This window comes from Pseudorca crassidens, chromosome 7 (genome assembly GCF_039906515.1).
Source record: "Pseudorca crassidens isolate mPseCra1 chromosome 7, mPseCra1.hap1, whole genome shotgun sequence".
NCBI classification, from domain to species: Eukaryota; Metazoa; Chordata; class Mammalia; order Artiodactyla; family Delphinidae; genus Pseudorca; species Pseudorca crassidens.
The window spans coordinates 10,470,665-10,492,104 of record NC_090302.1 but is presented as its reverse complement, the minus strand read 5'-3'; the positions used below and the strand labels follow the sequence as shown (position 1 = coordinate 10,492,104).

At 38.7% G+C, this 21,440-nt stretch overlaps 1 protein-coding gene across 3 annotated transcripts in view; it reads right to left on the bottom strand.

Annotated features, from left to right (window-relative positions):
• Positions 1-21,440, bottom strand: part of SCAI (suppressor of cancer cell invasion) — a 145,637-nt gene that overhangs the window by 112,660 nt on the left and 11,537 nt on the right. Inside the window, exon 1 of one of the 3 annotated variants that reach the window (XM_067743332.1) lies at positions 11,840-11,936. The exons of the other annotated variants lie outside the window; for them this stretch is intronic. The gene's annotated coding sequence lies outside the window, so the exon portion shown is untranslated. Of the gene's footprint in view, positions 1-11,839; positions 11,937-21,440 lie in introns of those variants that run through there. 3 annotated transcript variants of the gene reach the window in all.

The following is a 21,440-nucleotide window of genomic DNA, read 5'->3' as shown; positions in this document are numbered from 1 at the left end:
TCAAGGTTCATCCATGTTGTAGCATGTGTCAGAATTTCACCCCTATGACAGTTGAATAATACTCCATTATATGTATATACCACATTTTGTTTATCCATTCATCCGTGGATGGACACTTGGGTTGTTACCACCTTTTGGCTATTGTGAATAATGTGGCTATGAACACCGGTGTACATGTATCTGTTCAAGTCCCTGCTTTCATCCTTTGGGTATATACACAGAAGTGGAATTATTAGATTGTGTAGTAATTCTATGTCTAAATCTTTGGGGAACCACCACACTCTAATGTAAGATGTTAAAAGCACAATTATCAGTGTATTCTACAGACCTATGAGAAGTAGCTCTTATTTTTGTGTTGACTGTTCACATTGCCTACATTTACCTTAAAATTGTAACTTGTAACACATTTGTCAGAAGTGGCCCAGGATTTCACATTTGAAAGTGGGGCGGGGGGGATAGTAATAATAGCAGCTATCATTTATTGATAGATTCTGAGCTAAGATGAATACACAGTACCAGCCAGCCAATAAATTAAAGTACAATCTTTTCCTAAACGTATTTCTCAGAAGGTTAACAGTTGTTATAATAGGGGTTTGGGGGAGTCAGTCAGTCAAACAGTTTAGATTTTCTCCTGAGGATTTTTCAGACTTTAATACGTCCTGTGACTTTCTAAGAGGTGATATATCAAGCTGTTATTCAAACTTTTTGCCTTTTGTTGAAGATCATATTGCAGAAATGTTGTGATCTAGGGCAAGGTTCTCAACTGCAGAACTCTTAGCATTTGGGCCCAGATCATTCTTTGATGGGGGAGGCTGCTCTGTACGCTGCAGCAGGCCAACAGCATGCCTCTCCTCTGTACACTAGATGCCAGTAGCACATTCCCCAACTTAGGACAATCAAAAATGTCACCAGACATGGCCAAATGTCCCCTGGGAGGCAAAATCATCCTCAGTTGAGGGCCACTGGTCTGTTATTATCTCAATAAGTTCACTGTCCATTTCCCCACTTAAATAGAGGCCCTCCTGCCTCAAACTTACATGTCATCCTCCTTTCCACCTTTTCTACTGAAGAACAGCTGCTCCTCTCAGCCTCCACCTGTGCACTGGATCCCGTTCCCACTTGTCTCACGCCACGACCTGCCTGGCAATTATTCTCTGGACAGTATGTTTAATTTCTCCCTCAGACTCCAAACATGCTCATTTTTTTCGTTCCTAAATAAAACAAACAAACCCAAACCCTTTTTCCTGCCCCTTAAGTTCTCTCTCTCCTTATCTGTACAACCAAATGTTCATAAGGATCCATCTTACACTCATGGCCTCCACTTCCACTTTTTTACTTTTACTACTTTTATACATTTACTTCTCTACCCAAGAAAATCTGGGTCTATGGACATTTTTCTATTCTCTCAAAGATCCTACCTGCCCAGTTCAGTGGTCTCCTCAGGGTCCTTCCATTACCTCACATCACAGGGTGTTTTAAAATATTTTTGAATGAACTTCTGAAGAAAATATTTGACCTGGTGAGCAACCTACCTCCTGAATTCCCTGACATTATTCTCTTTGTTCTCTTTTCACCTTATTGATGGCTTTCTCTATTTCTCTGTTTCTTCTGCATCCCCTAAATACAAGTACTCCTTTGGGGATGGTTTTTCAGTACTCTTCTCAATGATTTCCATGACTCCAAATACCCCTAGGAACTCCCTGTTCATGTCTGCCCCCATATTAAATGCTGAGCTCTAAATTAAGACTTCTTTTTTTTAACATCAAGGTGACATAATTTTGAATAAAGGGAACCAAAAGTAATATTACCATAAGCAATAACTCCCACCAAGCAACGCCTTCTGCACGCAGGCACTGAAGGAAGTGTTTTGCAAAAATACATGTTAACTCACTTAATTTACTCCTCTGCAGCCCTATGAAGTCAGCTTCCTATCCCAACATTATAAATGAGGTTATAATCTCCAAGAGGTTAAGGAACTTTCTCACACAGCTAGTAAGTTGTAAATATAGGATTGGAACTACATTTTTACTTCAAAGCCAATTTTCTTAATCAAGTGCATTGTTTCATCTTATCTTCTAAAGTTCTCAAAATTCAATTCTCTTAGCTCTTCTTGATTTCCACAGAATTACAGGATAATTTAAAGTCAACACTGGAAACTGTACACTCTTGGCCTCTGTATCAAAGAAAACATTATTTTTCTAAGAATCCTAGGGCTAAAAGAACGTCTGCATTATATAATTCATCTCCAAGCCTGTAGGCAGAATTGTATCTAAACCATTCCAGACAGATGGGTATCTTCTATTTTTAATGACATCTACCAAAGGAGATTCTCGCCTACTAAATTTAGATGGTGAGCCAAAGGAAGGAAGTGTATCTAATTTTATGCTCCATATAGCTCACCTTCACATACAATTGGCAATATATATCCTAATAGGATTACTACCCCAAGTAAAAATGAACACAAAATCTACAATCGAATACTAAGGCCAGCCACTAGAAAGGGATTCAGCTAGTCTCTTCAAGTTGACAAGAGAACAAAATCATTCTAGTCCAAAGTATGAAAGAGCTGACATCATATTCTTCTTATTATATTAAAACCTACCTAGCAGAGTAACTGGAAAAATGACAAAGGAGTTTCTAGTATGAGGTATACCTGTTACATGGCTGTAACTAGTCATGAACAGTTAACTCCAAATCTTAATGGAGAAGAGTCATGAATGCATCTTAACTGAGTAACAATTTAAGATTTATAGTTCTACCCTTGCCAACACTTCCTCTAGGCATCAGGCTTGAGGATCCAAACACTTAACAATCGCCCCAAAGATTTCAGTCTAATTCTGCCTGTCAGGTCATCTTCTTTGCCAGCTCTCAACACATCAAAGGAAAAACAAACAAAACAAAAATTTCATAAAAGCTGCAAAATGAAGCGATTTGTTGCAGTGTACTTTACTTAGTAATTCTTTGCAGGGAAAGCAAGGAAAAAAATTCTTTGCACTGTTTGTTTCAGCAGAAAGCTAAAATCACTTTAGGATAGTTATCTCAAAGAAGCTACTGGCTAGCCCAAAACAAAAGTTTAATTGGCCCTTAAGTCAAATACTTTCCCAAATTAACCATCTGGGCATGCTTCTTCACAAAGTTGGGAGGGCTTTAGCATTACTTAAAATAACATAACCCCATGGGTCAAATTGTACTGTAAAATTAAGTTCATCTTTTTTTTAATGATTAAAGAAAACTTAAAGTGGATAATCACATGAGTATAAGTTTTGACTTCCATTATCATACTAAAATCTAGTACCGACTAGCAATAAATGAAAGATGATAAACCCAGGGAAATGTTTATATAAAATTACAACAGTAGTGTTGGTACAATTCCAAAAATCCAGGTTATAGCTAAACCATTTTTTAAAACAAACATTCAGGGACTTCCGTGGTGGCGCAGTGGTTAAGAATCCGCCTGCCAATGCAGGGGACACGGGTTCGAGCCCTGGTCCGGGAAGATCCCACACGCCACAGAGCAGCTAAGCCCATGCGCCACAATTACTGAGCCTGCACTCTGGAGCCCACGCACCACAACTACTGAGCCCGCGTGCCACAACTACTGAAGCCTGCACGCCTAGAGCCCGTGCTCCACAACAAGAGAAGCCACCACAATGAGAAGCCCAGGCACTGCAACAAAGAGTAGCCCCCACTCGCCACAACTAGAGAAAGCCCGTGCACAGCAAGGCAGACCCAACGCAGCCAAAAATAAATTTTTTAAGAAAAGAGCAGGCTGCTCCATCTCCTATAAAAAAAAAAAATATTCATCAGAAATAGCAAATGTCAAAGATAAAAATACTGACCTGACCCAATCAGGCAAGTCACCAAATATCTTTCTGAAAGTAATTCAAGATGCTTCCCAGAAGACAGCATCTATTTCTATCTAAGTAATAATGAGGTAGTACATTTGCAGCCCAAACAATTCTTTCTCCCATTTGTTTAGTGAATAATTTGACAACAAATTGGAATTCAGGTACAAGGTTTTATTTTGTCACATTCTAATTTTGTAATCACTGTTTTAACCCACCTAAGTAAAAACCTGTTACAAGCACAAAATATGTATTTCAAACTAAGAACTATCTTCAATTTAAATCAAAATGGCCTACTCCAAAAAAGTCTAAACAAAAATGCTACCTTACATTTGGCCGTGCAGCAGCAACTGTATAATGCCAAGTTTTATTTGGTGTCTGCTGGAGGCTCATGCAATTTTTTTCTCAGCTGCTTCTCAGTCACCACCTGATCTGGAAGTGGTTAATTGCTTTATGATTCCAATTCATTTTTTATCACAAACAATCTTTTATTAGTCATTAGAGTAAGTTATTTATAACACAGGGTATTTTTAATAACAGCTTACTTGAGATATAATCCACATGCCATAAAGCTCACCTCTTTAAACTATATAACTCATTGGTTTTTAGTAAATTCACAAAAATTCTATGTCGATCATTACTACCTAATTCCAGAACATTTTCATCACCTCCTAAAAGAAATCTCATACCCATTAGCCGTCACTCTTCATTTTCCTCTACCCCTAACCCTGGCAACCATGAATTTACTCTCTCCCTCTATGGATTTGCCTGTACAGGATGTTTTACATAAATGGAATCACACAATGTGTGGACTTTAATGACTGGCTTCTTTCACTTAACATAATGTTTTGAAGATTCATCAATACTGTAGCATGTATCAATATTTCATTTCCTTTATGGCTGGATAATATTCCACTGTGTGGAAATACCATATCTAATTTAACTATTCATCTGCTGATGAACATTCGGGTTGTTTCTACTTTTTGGCTATTAAAAATATGCTGCCTTGAAAATCTGTGTACAAGTCTTCGTGTGAACATACGTTTTCATTTTTCTTGAGTATATACCTACAAGTGGAGTTGTTGGGTCACATGGTAACTCTGTTCTTAACTTTTTGAGGAACTGCCAAATTATGCAAAAGCGGCTACATCACTTTACAATCCCACCAGGTCTGTAGTGAGGGCACAATTTCTTCATCAACCTTGTAATTTTCTTTTTTATTATAGCCATACTAGTGGGTACAAAATGGTATCTCGTTGTTTTGATTCAAATTTCCCTAGTGATTAGTGATGTTGAGCATCTTTGCATGTGCTTGCCAGCCAAGTATGTATTTTCTTTGGAGAAATGACTACTAAAATCCTTTGCTCACTTTTAAATTGGATTATTTGTCTTTTTATTAGTTGTAAGAGTTTTTTAATATTCTGGATACATTCCTTATCAGATACATGATTTGCAAATCAATTCTCCCATTCTGTGGGTTGTCTTCTCAGTTTCTTGAGGGTGTCCTTTGAAGCAAAAAAAAGTTTTTAATTTTGATATAGTCCAATTTATCTATTTTTTCTTTTGCCACTTGCACTTTTGGTGTCATATCAAAGAAACCACTGCCTAATCCAAAGTCACAAAGATTTACTTCTATGTCTTCTTCTGAGTTTTAGTTTTAGCTCTTACATTTATATTTATGGTCCACTTGGAGCTAATTTTCATACATGATGTGAGGTGAGGGGTCCAGCTTCATTCTTTTCCATGTGGATGTTCAGCTGTCCCAGCACTTTTGTTGAAAAGACTATTATTTCACCACTGACTTCTCTTGGCACCCCTACTGAAACTCAATTCATCAGAGATGTATAGGTTTCATTTCTGGACTTTCAATTCTATTCCACTGATCTATATGCCCGTCTTTATGCCAGGACCACAATGCCTTGATTACTGTAGCTTCGTAATAAGTTTTGAACACTTAGTTTTTGTTTTTGTGGTACGTGGGCCTCTCACTGTTGTGGCCTCTCCCGTTGCGGAGCACAGGCTCCGGACGCGCAGGCCCAATGGCCATGGCTCACAGGCCCAGCCGCTCCGCAGCATGTGGGATCCTCCCAGACTGGGGCACGAACCTGTGTCCCCTGCATCGGCAGGCAGATTCTCAACCACTGCACCACCAGGGAAACCCTAGAATCCTAGTTTTTAAGCTCTGTTTCAATACTGGCTCTGCTGTACAGGCTATAATACAGCTGCAATCTGAGCTCAAAATAAAACTTTTCTATAAAAAGAAATTTTTCTCAAATTAAGTGGCAATTTTTTTTTCTTCTTCAAAAATTTCTTTAATGATATTATGTTGAATGCATTTTTTAAATTGTTAATATCAATGTTCTATGAACCAGAAGTGAACTTAAGTGAACTTAACTATGAACCAGACTGATTTTAAGTCTTGCCCTAGGTAAGATTTCAATGTACAACACAGTTACAAGGACTGCGTATAACTGAAGTTACGGACCATCTCTATTCCTTTTAATATTCTATAACATTAGTCTGAAACCTATCTGTGAACCTCAAGGGGCATGCATAATAAAAGACAGAAGAGTGTGTCACCAGTATAGAAACAGCCTAGAAAGCTTAAATTAAACAATTTCATAATAACCTTCTCTCAATTCTAAGAACCTAAAGCTATTCTTATTTAAAGTGTTAACACTGTTTTTGTTTCCTAAATGATAATGACCTTCAAAGGGGCTTGACAGTTTTTACTTTTGCTGGCAGTCACTAAAAGCGACATACCAACTTTGAGAAGCCATCTGGTGGTGAGAAAACCAAGCCATCACCATACATATCAAATTTCAAATAACTCACTAACACAACAGTAATTAAGGAAAAGTTCTATTTCCTCAAGTGCTAAAAATGTTCCCATTCCCTTCATGACACTAGGCAAATTACTTGTATCTCAAAGATACCTTCCTTGTTCCTCTTCCCCACAAAATAAACCAATCCCAGCAGACGTTCCTTCAAAGTCCTTTTAGGCTCAATGATTCTGTATAATATATCTGAATGCGTACAGTGGAAATGGGAAATGTTGTACTTTAGAAATAAAGAGAATCACAGATAAATACTCTGGTACAATTGCTTAATTATATTTTCTGTATTTCCATTTTTGGCACAGAAAAGGAAACTGCTTTAATTACTTACTCTATTTTATCCCCAAGAACTTAAAACCCCTCTCTTAATGCATTTCCAAACCTTAATCTCAGAGAATTAAATACTTTATAGGAAAAAGATATAAATAAGTTAATATTTATTCAATATGATCTTAGAAAATTTCTAAGAAAATTTTGGTTTAAATTTTTTAAACAGTTTAAATTACTTAAGTGTAAGTAACTGACTGTCTATTTAACATAAAAGCCCAATAGGAACTCCCCTGGTGGCGCAGTGGTTAAGAATCTGCCTGCCAACGCAGGGGACACGGGTTCGAGCTCTGGTCCAGGAAGATCCCACATGCCGCGAAGCAATTAAGCCCGTGCGCCACAACTACTGAGCCTGTGCTCTAGAGCCTGCAAACCACAACTACTGAAGCCCGCGTGCCACAACTATTGAAGCCCGTGCACCTGGAGCCCATGCTCCGCAACAAGAGAAGCCACTGCAGTGAGAAGCCCGCGCGCCGCAACTACAGAAAGCCTGCACACAGCAATGAAGACCCAACACAGCCACAAATAAATAAATACATAAATAATAAAATTAAATAACATTTTAAAAATCAAATAAAAGCCCAATAAAAAATACAAGCACTGGAAGATTCATTTCCAATGGCCTAGCCATCCAGTAAAATTTTTTTAGACTGGTAAGCTTTATTTCCTGCCTGACATCATCAGGGATCTAGTTTCACAGCTCTCCTGTACAATTTCTACTACAATACTTTTCTGGCCTCTCTTGGTACCTGTAAACTGCTGCTAGGTAATATTTCTGTTGTCAATGGACTACATCTTTTATAGAAAGAGACCTTCAACTGAACCCTCTCCACTTCAAACTCACATTCTTCCCTAACAGGTGAATCTTAAACTAAGTCTACTACAACAAGATGGAAACATTTTATGGTATTGAAATGTTACATAGTCACTAAATCTCCCTGATCACAGAATTCAATTCAAGTTACAATCTCTCTTGAATAGAAATAAAAAATGGTTTTGGTAAATCATATTCTGAACTAGAGTTATTTTTCTTTCAATTGCCCTAGAATTATAGACAGATATCTATTCTACTAAGTTTTAGGAAATAAAAAAATTGAGTGAAATATAGAAAAATAAATACAATAATATAAATGGTACTTCCAAAATTTAAGAACAATACTTTTTTTTTTAAATTTTTATTTATTTATTTATTTTTGGCTGCGTGGGTCTTAGTTGCTGCGCGCAGGCTTTCTCTAGTTGCAGCAAGTGGGGGCTACTCTTTGTTGCAGTGTGCGGGCTTCTCATTGTGGTGGCTTCTCTTGTTGTGGAGCACGGGCTCTAGTCGTGCAGGCTTCAGTAGTTGCAGCACGCGGGCTTAGTAGTTGTGGCACATGGGCTCTGGGGCGTGCAGGCTTCAGTAGTTGTGGCACATGGGCTCAGCAATTGTGGCTCACAGGCTCTAGAGCGCAGGCTCAGTGGTTGTGGTGCACAGCCTTAGTTGCTCCATGGCATGTGGGATCTTCCTGGACCAGGGATCGAACCCTTGTCCCCTGCACTGGCAGGCGGATTCTTAACCACTGTGCCACCAGGGAAGTCCCAAGAACTATACTTTCAATTCATTATTCCTATCTTTTTATTCAATACATAAACAACAATACCCACTGTCAAAGAGGTAAAATGTACATTGTAGAGACTGACAGAGCCCAAATGAAGTACTGAAACAACCACTTAAATCAAGGTCTCTCCATTTAAAATCTCAATACAAACCCAAGTATGCTTTAAGTTAATTCAAACATCTATTTGGCCCTAAGCTTCAGATGATACTAAGTTTTACCAGAGACAGAACCTGCTTGCTAGTTTACAATCCACCAGAGAGGATAAAAAAGTATACAAATTTAAAAGTATATATTAAGATGGTATGACATAGTCTGAAGAAGATCAGGACTGGAAGTTTTATTCATTATTAGACGTATGACCTTGAAAGGATCATTTGTCTTCTTAGAAAAACAGCTGACCAAAACTGAAACAAAAATTAAAAGATCTCAATAGTCCTAAATTTATTAAAGACATAGATCTGTAATTAAACAGTTTCCCAAATAAAATCATCACATGGCTTCACCAGAGAATTTGTCTAACCATTTATGGAAGAAAAAGCATCAATATTATGCAAACCTTTCTAGAGAAAAAGAAGGAATGTTTCCCAATCCATTTTATAAACCAGGATAACCCTGATGTCATAACCTAAGAAAGGGCAGCATATGAACATAAACATAGACGCAAAAATCCTAAAAAATATACTAGTAAATTGAATACAGCGAATATATTAAAAAGGATTATTTATCATGCACAAGTAGGGTTTATTCCCGAAATGTGAGGTTGATTTAACATTAGGGAAAAAAAAAAATCAATGTAATTCAACACACATTAACAGGGGAAAAAAAAGAGAAAAAAATATCATACGATCATCTCAATAGATATAGAAGAAGGATCTGACAAAATTAAACACTCACTCAGGATTAAAACAAAAAAGATTTCAAGGACTTCTACTTCTGGCCAAGATGTCGTAACAGGGATCAGATTTACCCTCCTACATTAAACAACCAAAAGAAATCAGCAAAATAGATAAACAATGGTTTTTCAAGACACTGTACATCGAGAAACAACAACAAAAAACCCCCAGTGATCTCTGAGGACAAAAAAAGGTGAGTTCTATAATTGCCCCCAAGACAGGGCCTTGAGAGCATTTCCTGGGTGTGGTGCAGGGAAAGGGAAACCAGGCAGAGCCCAAGGGATATCACAAGCTGAAAAGACAGAGCTGAGAGTCCAGGGAGACCAACGCAGCTAGAGTTCACAGGGCAGGATATCGTATAGGAGAGAAAATGCTGGAGATGTGCGGGGAGTTCCTCTCAAGTATTCCACTGAATACACATCAGCCCATGAATGGAAGCAAACCACCAAAGACAGAGGAAAGAATCATCAGAGAGGACTAGAGGGAACAACACTGGGAGCTTATTGTTACAGGACCAACAACAGTGTCTGTTCCCACCAGCTAGACTTGGAAAACCTTGTAATTCCTTGGTATTCAGAAGGGTCTTGCCATAGTAGTAGAGAATGACAAGCCCTAGTGACAATAGCCCTAAATGCTGCCCTGGTCCACCCAACAAAGCTTAAAACCAAGACCCAGAAGCATCAAGATATTTCCAAATAATTTAACTGCATCTCAGGGAAAATCTCCAGAAATTTATAAGAAGAAAAACAAAACTCCAATCCCTCCACAATGTCTAGCATCCAGTCAAAGATTACCAGGCATCCAAAGAAGCAGGGGGAAAAAGAAGAAAAGAAAAGAAAAAAAAAAAAGCGACTTCCCTGGCAGTCCAGTGATTAAGACTCCGTGCTTCCAATGCAGGGGGCATGGGTTTGATCCCTGATCGGGGAACTAAGATCCCACATGCCGTGGGGCATGGCCAAAAATAATAATAATAATAAAATAAAATTTTAAAAAAGCAAAGAAGCAGAAAAATACGACCACTGATGATGAGAAAAATCAACCAATCAAAACCAACCCATTATAATAGTTATCATAACTATTATAATAGTTATCATAACTACAGAGGTAAGAACTGACATTATAATAGTTATCATACATTATAATAGTTATTAACTATAGAGGCAAGCAAACTTTTCCTATAAAGGGCCACACAGTAAATGTTTTAGGCTTTGTGAGTCACACACTCTCTGCTGCAACAACTCAACTCTGACAAAAGTCTTGAACAGGCTTGTTACATAACAAACAGCATCTACAAATAACCAATAAACATATATACAAATAACCAATACCCCAGTACCAAATACCATTTTCCAATAAAATGAAACAGTATTCCTTGGAGAAATGTCTGATTCTATGACTGAGGCAAGAAATATACAAGATGAGCCTGGAGCATCTTGTAGTGCTAGAAAGTAAGAAGTGTTCTAAAAAATTTTTTTTATTTTAAACCCACAATGACAGGAGTATGTCAAAGGGATACAGCAGCCAATTGAAGAACTCTCAATGGTCAAGCTGGAACAATTTCAGCAACAACAAAAAATAAAGCAGTAATGAATTATAACCCAAAGTATAAAAAAAAATCCTTGAGTTCAACTATATAAATGATTGAATACATAAACAGATAGACAATAAATTAAGTAAATAAATAAGTGGGAGAACAGACAAATCTCCAATGAAGAAGAATTTAAGATAATTTACGTATTTTGCCTTCAAGGAAGTGGTGCATAACACCCATTCTTTGAGTGTGGACTGCACATAGTGACTTCCTACCAAAGAATACAATATGAAAGTGGGGAATAAAGGAGTAACTTTACAGTCAAGAACTCTGATACTCAGCTAGGCATCAAGGTTAACATTAACAGTGATAAGTCATGTGGACAGCATGGACCCTCGATATGATGTGATGAGAACGACATTTTACCCCATGGTCTTCCCCAGTTGAAAGACATCTGAAAAACTACTTGACAAATATGCTTTAAACTGTCAAGGTCGTCAAAAATAGGAAAGATCTGAGACACTGTCACTGTCAAGAGGTCTCTGAGGAAATATGACTAATGTGGTATCTTATGTAGAACAGAAAAAGGACATTAGGTAAACACTAAGAAAAAAGTAAAATAAAGTATGGACTTTACAAACAGGACACATATATAATATTTTCTCTGATGCCTCTTAAGCATTCTATGCTCATTATAAAAGAAATGTAGAAAATCCAGAAAGTATAAAAAAATAAGTAAAAATCCTACTTCCTAAAGATAACCATGATTAATATTCCAAGGCCATGCTTCCTAAAATGTGCGTCCACGCACCTCGGGGAACCACAGCAAACTCACAAGGGTGCTGCGGTTATTTTAAACTTTCAAGGGAAACATAGTGACATCTGTCGGATACTCCACAAACTACAAGCTCAGTGTTCAGCAGTTCAGTGTTAACGTTAGATCACTTTACATTCCTTGCCATAATGCCATATCTTTGTCATATCTTTGTGAAGCTGGTTTTTCCAGTGGTTGCTGCAACAAAAAAACAAATACCATGTGAAAATCATGTGGCACAGGAAAGGAGGTGATGACACCCAATATGACCCCAAGGTTTGAGAAGCTGTGAAGTGCCCAAGAATCTGTTGTTAAGAATGAAATAAAAAATGTTTTCTTAAAACACACACACACACACACACACACACACACACACACAGAGTAATATTATTATACACCTACCACAGTGGTTAAAATTTTTAAATATCAAGCGCTGGCAAGGAAGTAGAGAAACTGGAACTCTCATGGAAGTGGATGATAGGAGTATAAATTGGTACAACCACTTTGGAAAATGATTGTCATTATTGAGTTGACAAAACCAAATGACCCAGAAAGTCTTTAGATACTTACCCTAAAGAAACTCTTGCGCATGTACATCAGGAGGTATTTTTTTAAATGTCTGTGGTTGCATAGTTTGTAACTTAGAAACAATTCAGTTACTCACAGATCGGATAATGGGTAATTGTGGCACAGTCATGTAGTTGAGTTCTATATAACACTGAAGATGAAGGTTAAACATCTACATGTATTAACATGAAAGAATCTCAAACTCCTAATGCTGAATGAATAAAGCAAACTGAAAAGGAATACAAGCAGTATGATTTCATATATATATAAAGTTTAACAAATCTAAAACTAAACAATATATTTACAATTACATCCATATGTCAAAAACAATGAAGAAAATACAAGGGAATAAAAACCACTTCAGGGACTTCCCTGGCGGTGCAGTGGTTAAGAATCCGCCTGCCAGTGCAGGGGACACGGGTTCGATCCCTGGTCTGGGAAGATCCCACATGCCGCGGAACAACTAAGCCCGTGCGCCACAACTACTGAGTCTGCGCTCTAGAGCCCGTGAGCCACAACTACTGAAGCCCGTGCACCTAGAGCCCGTGCTCCGTAACAAGACAAGCCACCAGAAGGAGAAGCCCACGCACCGCAACGAAGACAAAATAAATAAATTTATAAGAAAAAAAAAAAAAACACTTCAAAGTAGTGCTTTCCTGATTGGGAAAGGAAGGAAGAGAGGCATATGAGGAACTTTCAAGCATATTGATAATGCACTATTTATTTATTTATTTATTTATTTATTTATTTATTTATTTATTTATTTATTTATTTTTGGCTGTTTTGGGTCTTCGTTTCTGTGCGAGGGCTTTCTCCAGATAACGGATAATGCACCATTTTTAAAGTTGGCCAGTGAGACAAAGATGTTTATTTTTCTTTTTTAAAGTACCCATATGTCCTATATGCTTTTTTGTACATATATTAGATTTCATTTTTAAATGATTAATTAAACTAAATGCTATTTATTCAACAAAATATTTCTTGAACACCTACTATGTTCTGGATATTATGAGTGCTTTATGAACAAAGAAACGTCCCTGCCTTCACAGAGCTTATATTCTCTTATAGCTGAGGAAGAAGACAGAAAGCAAAATGCAGCAACACACACACACTCTTTTTTTTTTTTAATTGTAAGAGCAGAGAAAGGGTTATCAGGAGTAGGGCAAATTGTAGTATGAAACACTCACTGGATTACTCTTGAGATGTTAAAAAGGAAAAACCCCTACTTTCTTCCCATGTAGGGAAAAACCCAGTTCTTCCCTACTATTTTTCTCCTGTGAATCTCCATTACTACTCACACAGAACACTTCACTCTGGTCACCAAATGTGTGGCAGTTTCCCCCAGCACCACCAAGCAATTCCCTGACACCGGCAGGAATTCAGCTCAATTCTGACACTGTCTACCTGGAGCAAGCATCAGATTCCACAGGTTAAGGGCTCAGTCCCACGAGACTGATACTTCCCCAAATTCAGATATCAGTCACAAGCCCAGGTTACCCCCCGTGCTTCTGACTGACCAGCTACAGACTGGGGGTTCCAATGACCCCCTCCTTAGGTTTGCTTAATTTGCTAGAGTGGCTCACGCAACTCAGAGAAACATTTACTTACTAGATCAAGTTTACTGTAAAAGGATATAACTCAGAAACAGTCAGATGCAAGAGAAGCATAGGACAAGGTATGTGGAAAGGGGTGTGGAGCTCCCATGCCTTGTCCAGTGGCTTCCATGCCACTCTCCCAGCACCTCCCCGTGATCGCCAACCTGGAAGCTCTCTGAACCCCGTACTTTGGGGATTTTATGGAGGCTTCATCATGTAGGCATGATCGATCATTAACTCCATTTTCAGCCCTTCTCCCTTCTCAAGAGAATGGGTGGCAGGGCTGACCAAGCTTCTAACCATGGCTTGGTCTTTCCGGTGACCAGCCCTCACCCAGGAGCCCACTCAGTCACCTCATCAGAACAAAGACATTCATCACCCAGGAAATTATAAACATTTCAGGGGCTCCGTGTCAGGAACTGAGGGCAAAGACCAATATATATTTTCTATTATCTCACAGTAAAAACTCTTAGGTTTGTACCAGTTTATAAGAAACTAGGGGGGGGAAATCTAAGAGATGAAACCATCAACAATATGTTAAAAGAAAACCATTCTCTGTTTCCAGTATTCTTGAGAATGTCAAGTAGGCTATCTAGCCATTAAAAGTTCTCAGAATTTTAAAAAAACCACTTAGCACATCTAGATGCTTTTAGAATATCTGTTGAACAAATGATTGTTTACACATGAAATCTGTCTTAACCATCTCATTTTCTGTGCTAGTATTTTTCATAAAATGAACAAATTTTTAAAAATAATTTATGAAAATGGCTGAACTCTCAGTTACCCTTTCATCTATTATATGTATTTCTTTATCTGATGTCAATTTTCAAACAGAACAACAAAAAAAATAGAACATGCTGCAGAGAATAAAGAAATCTAAACTATGAGAGAAGAAAGAAAAACCTGAGCTGTTCAGGAACTCTATGCTGACTGAATCAGAGACTACATTCCTGCACCTGAAGATGTTCTTCACCCAGTAACGTGGCAAATTACTTGTCCATCATCCAGTCTCAAGCATGAGGCTTTGGCTGTTATCCAGTAAAATGAATGTCACTTAAACATTTCTGCTTTTAAATCTTGTATCTAAGAGTCCTGTAATAGCACGAACTGTCTAGAAACTGAATTCTTTTCATTCTTAATGGTCTATACTTTCTTTGATACTTAAAAGTAAAAATGCACTAGGTTACCCACAACAATTACTTTTATCTAAGTACCTGAACCACTGGAGAGGAATACCTGCTAAAACTATACTATATCAATTATAGAAATTGGTAAAACAGAAAATAATGGTTTTGGAAGCTTTAAGGGAGTTTGAAGCATTCGAAACCAGAAGACACCACATCAAGAACTGTTTTCATTTTACTTATGGGACTTTAATAAACCCTCATAGGAAATTATCTCCAGCAGAGTTAAAAAAATATATTCCAATGTCACTATTTCAGTCTGTAATAGCAAAAAATTTATAGAGCCAGACAAAAACTGTTTTGTCTTGACTGTGCCACTTTCTAGCTATGTTACTTTGGGTAAATCACTTTATTTTTATGAGCCTCAGTTTCTCTATTTGAAAATGGGAATAATACCGTCTGTCTTCTAATGAAGTAACAAATACAACCTTGATCTGCTAATAAGCACCAGCACCCTAGGGATTAAGTTATTCTCCCTGGGTCCCCTCCTCCCATTTAGTTCATTTACTCTACTTTGTAATCAACCAAAACACTAAAGAACTAAGAACTGATAAAAACACATAGTGAACTAAACACGTCAGATCTATACATTTTATTGCATGCAAAGTATTCATCAATAAATTCAAAGGGCTTGCAAAAAATAAACTAGTGACAACAGGTAATATATCTGAGACACCACTGCATAATCAGTAAATGCCAGTCATTATTAAGAAGTCTGAAAACCCTGTTTTCAAAATTTCTCGAACAATCTAAAACATGCTTAGTAATTCCTTAGTCCCTTCAGACTTCCTAACATCCTTCTGTCCCTAACTTCTTGGGAGTATTTACTCCATCATTTCAGATTTCTGCTGGTTATCCTTCCCCTCCCTAGTCTAAAAATAATAAGGCCAATAACAGTAATCGTGATTAGCAGTAGTAATGAACAGCCAATATTTTGTGACAGGCACTATCACTTGATATGTATATATCACCAAAGTCTCTCAACGACCATATGAAGTAGATACCATTTTTCTAACTTATTTTATTTAAAGTATAGGTGATTAACAATGTTGTGTTAGTTTCAGGTGTACAGCAAAGTGATTCAGTTATACATATAATGTATCTATTCTTTTTCAAATTCTTTTCCCATTTAGGTTGTTACCATTTTATAGATAAAGAAACTGACTTACAAAGAGGATGCTGCTTCCCAAGGTCACACATCTGGCCTGAGTCATTCAAAAGTCACTGTTCATTATTAACATGCACACAACCTTCTAAGTTACAAGGACATGAGAATGGAGTTATCTGGGCAGGGATATTATTGTCCAGTTTTTGCTGTTTTGTACTATTCATTAATTTAAAAAAACAAAATTTAATAAACATGTAAAATGAAAGTCAATGAGATAAAAATCTATAAAGGAAGAAGACACAGGATCTGTTTTTCTTCTCTTGACAAGGCTCCTGAAGGTAGAAATACATCTAGTTCTTAAAGCTGAGGCAGTTTAATACATAGTATGGTCTCTAACTCTGGCAAAATGGAATGCCAATTCAGTTATTTTCTGTCGTACAACTTAGTGGCTTAAAACAACCTTTCACTGTGATTGTGAGTCTGCAATTTAGGCAGGGCTTGGCAGAGATAGCTCTTCTCTGCTCTGCGTGGGCACCCACTGGGGCAGCCTGCTGGGGATCTAGAGGATTATGACCTGCTTTTAGGATGGCTCACTCGCACAGCTGGCAAGCTGATGCTGGATAGCAGTTGGGTGCTCAGCTGGGGCTGAGGGCCAGGAGCTTCAGTTTCTCTCTTACACAGGCCTCTCACTTGGGCTGGCAGCTAGGTTCTAAGCATCTATCCCAAGACAGGAAGGTGGAATTACATGGCATTTCAATGACCTAGCCCTAGAAGTCATATGGTTTTGCTGGAGCCATGCTCTACTGGTGGAGACAGTTACAAAGGCCTGCCCTGGTTAGGAGATGGGGACACAGACCTCACCACTAGGTGGAAGGAATGTCAAAGGTCACATTGTAAGAACATATGGGATGAAAGATACGATTGAAGACATCTTTGGGAAACACAATCTACCACACCAATGGAATAGTTATGTTCAGAATATATTGAAATTGACTTTTTGCTGGTGTTTATTGGTCTTTATTATGTAGACTTTTCCTGCAAAAAGCAAGGGGTAAAGAGATTGAAAATAACCTTGAGGAACTCCCTGGCGGTCTAGTGGTTAGGACTCTGTGCTCTCACTGCTGAGGGCATGGGTTCAACCCCTGGTCGGGGAACTAAAATCCCACAAGCTCTGCGGTGGCGTGGCAAAAAATAATAATAATAACCTCCTCTGTGATGAAATGAATTCAGTGGCCTACGAGTAATTACCTTCAGGGCCAAATGATAGAGAAAAAGAGAAAAAAGGATGGGTAGGTACTTCCCAGAATAAAAAAGATGATAAAATAAGGAAACTGAGCAATCTCTCAATAAAAATTAAACATATTTGAGCTGGAAGAAACTTTGACATCACTTAGTCCACTGCTTTAATTCTAGCAACTACCAGAAAATTGAGCTTTTCTCATGTACCTTACAGTGAAGATTAGGGAAACCTCTTAATTTTAGTAAAACTCTAAAATGCACAAATTTTTATTCATTCGTTTCATTCCCTATTGTCACTGGCAATGAAAATGCTTAAAAATGAAAATGCATCAAATACGTTCAGAGTTAACAGGGTAAGGGAAAAGCTGAGGCACCTGCATCCTGTTTCAAACCCTTTTAAGAAGGGTTTATGAGCAGAGAGAACAACAGATTACATAATAGATGTGGTGAAAAAAAAAAAGATGAATCAAACCCCTGAGGCGCACAGGAAAAAAAGAAATGGGGTAGCTAGAAACCAGCCAAAGCTCTAGGGATTTCACCAGCATGCTGTACTGTATGCTCTTTAAAAACATTCTTATATAAAGAATCCATCCTTAAACCACAGTCCTATCTCCACATACTAGAGCTAGAAATAGCTCCAGAGATATCTAATTCAGTGCTTTCCAACATTTTCAAGTATAAGAACCTTTTTTTAAGAGTAAAACTTCTGTGGTCATCCATATGAAAATTGTTGTGATTTTATTATCTGGTTATGAGAAAAATCAATAATGACAGAAATACCACAAACTCACTAACACCTCTACTAAATGCTACTGGTCTTTCTGTTACAAGCGCAATAGCACGTACATGAGACATTCGATTTAGGTGAAGTTCTTAGGAAACACTGAATACAATGTCAGGTATTGGTAAACACTAAGTAAACCATATTTGAAAAGACTGAGACCAGTAATTTTTAAGAACTTCCTTTTTTAGGTATGTTACAGTAGGATTTCCCCTGCTGTGCTTATGGTTGGACTCAACAACTAATCTCTTCCAACACAAATTCTATAATTCTCTTATAAATTATTAAAGGCATTCCCCTTCCTTTTAACTTACATCTTAAAGATTTAAAACTGGTTTGGGACAATATAGATGCATGTTTCTATTTTATAAAAAAGTAAGAATCCTCTTACTTGTTGATGACAATTTTATTATCACCATCCAGGAGTTACCTCAATAGGTAAATGGCTTGCTTATCTATTAGAAAGACAGGCTAATGGCAGTAATTCTAAATCTAAGATCTTTATTTTGGGCAGCTGTTCTCTAAAAATCTATATGTGATAACTCTACAGTTTGGCAATGATCACAATAGTTTAAAAGTTCTGACAGCTACTTTACAGGCTTTTGGGAAACCATGTGTGAGCACTTGCAACATGGGCTCCCCATCCAGGAAGAACTCCCAGGATACTGCCAACAGGCACATATGCTTTCAAGGCCCATGGACTATATGGAGAGAGCTTGACAGAAAGAAACCCAATTGCAAAACAAGACTATAAAGAATGGTGCCTAGCCTGAGAGTGAAATGTTTCCAAGACAGCTGCCAAGTTTATGAAAACACAGCACCCCTCCTGCTTAGTTTGTGGTGAAGATGGCCATTTCACGGCAGACTGCATTCATGGAGAGAATCCACAGCTAATAATGCAGAAGCTATGACAGCCTTAGGAGAACTATGGAAAACCAGGAATGAAACAAAGGCCACGAAAAAGACTAGGTTTATAGACTGAACCAACAAGATGTGGGAGGGGTGTGTGTGCGTGCGTGTGTGTGTGTGTGTGTGTGTGTGTGTGTGTGTGTGTAGATAATAAGGAATTGGCTCACACAATTATGGAGTCTGAGAAGTCCCAAGATCTGCAGTCAACCAGCTGGAGACCCAGGAGAGCCGATGATGTGGTTCCAGTTTGAGTCTGAAGGCCTGAGAAACAGGAGGGCTCATGGTTTAAATTCCAGTCTGGGAGCCAGCAGCCTTGAGATCCAAGTAGAGCAAGGTTTCAGCTCTCATCCAAAGGCAAGGAGGACTGAGGTCCCAACTCAAGCAGTCAGGCAAGAGGAGTTCCTTCTTACTCAGCCTTTTTGTTTGAGGTCTTCAACAATTGGATGAGGCCCATCCACATTGGGGAGGGCAGTCTGCTCTACTCAAGACTACTGATTCAAATGTTAATCTCATCCAGAGACACCCTAACACACGAGGAATAATGTCTGACCAAATATCTGGGCACCCTATGGCCAAGTCGACAGATAAAATCAGACATTATCACAGCTTACTTGACTCTGATTTGCCTACTCTTCCCAGACAACCAAGAAGGGGTCGAAACAGAGTTCAAATCCTGGTGACAGGTACCAGGCAGAGGAAAACTGACCCCTTCACCAGGCAACTACCTTTTGGCTCTTCCCTTAATAAGAGTGAACATGAGCAGAGGACTACCTCCCAATCTGTGGGACAAAAGACCAGGGAGAGAGCAAAGACTCTGAAGATGATGACATGCAAATGGCTGGAGATTCAGTTATTAGCACAGGGACACATCACTGACTGAAAGTAAACTGTCCTTCAATGCCTTTAATCAAAAGATAGCTGCTTCCAAAACACACACATGCACAGAGCACATCAGAGACCTCTCCAGAAGGAGAAAAAGCTTAGCCAGAGATTGAGCCCTTTGGGTACAATGGAGCCAGTGCTGGAAGAAAGGAGACTCTCTTTAAAAAAAAAAAAAAAATCATGGGCTCACATAACTCAGACCTTGTGAAACCAGGATAATAAGTCAAGCTGTTGGAGAGGGCTGTAGTCACCTCAAGGCTCAACTAATGTAGGACTCCCTTCCAAGCTCACTCATGTGGTTGCTGGCAGGCCTGACTTCCTTAACATGTGGCCCTCCTCATAGGCTGCCTGAGTGTCTGCACAGCTTGGCAAGTGGCTCCCCTCTATGCAGGGTTGCCTTGCATCATGGCAGGTAGCCTCCTCCAGAGGGAGTGAGGAGTGAGGAGAGAGGGAGAGAGGGAGAGAGGGAGAGAGGGAGAGAGGGAGAGAGGGAGAGAGGGAGAGAGGGAGGGAGGGAGGGAGAGAGGGAGAGAGGGAGGGAGAAATACCCAAGATAGAAGACGAAGACTCCTTATAACCTGATCTGGGAAATGACATCTCATTATTTCTGTATTCTCTTCCCTAGAAGGGAGTCACTAAGTCCACCCCACACTCAAGGGGAGAATTAAGCTCCATCTTTTAAAGAAAGGAGAATCAAACAATTTGTACACAGTTCTTTAAAACCACCACAGGGACTAAAGGAATTATTGAGGGGAAAAAAAGAAAAAAAAAAGTAGCTGGGTAACTTATTAAGACATCAATGGACGTTTTATTCTCACTGTATTCCCCAATCCCCAAGAAAACAGTCCTTGCCTCAAGGGAGGTTTGTGTTTGTTTTCTGAAAATGTGAACTCCTTGAGGAGATTATCTGAGGGAAGGGTGGAAACGTAGTGCCTTTGAGGGCAGAAAGGTAGAAACTAGAAGAAAAAAGGGGGTAATTTAACTGGGAAGAGGAAGGAGAGCTTTGGGACTCACAAAAAGAGGGGCCTTGCAATTCCACCTCCTAGCAGTGTTCTAGATAAAGGACAAGTGACAAGTCTTTACAGGGAAACGGGTATGTATTGTACCTGGGAAAGCTGAAACCTCTGCACCAGAATCCCCATACCTGGCAAAGATTCTTGTGCCTCAAGTCAGCCGTAACTATTAGAGCCGCCAAACACCAAGGACCCACACCCTCTTAGACAACATGCTTACCAGGCACAGCCACAGTGGACATAAAATAACCTTCCACCCTTCTCCTGGTTCCTCACAAGCCTCTCAGATTCTTGTACAACCCTGAGGAGGGGTGGATGCC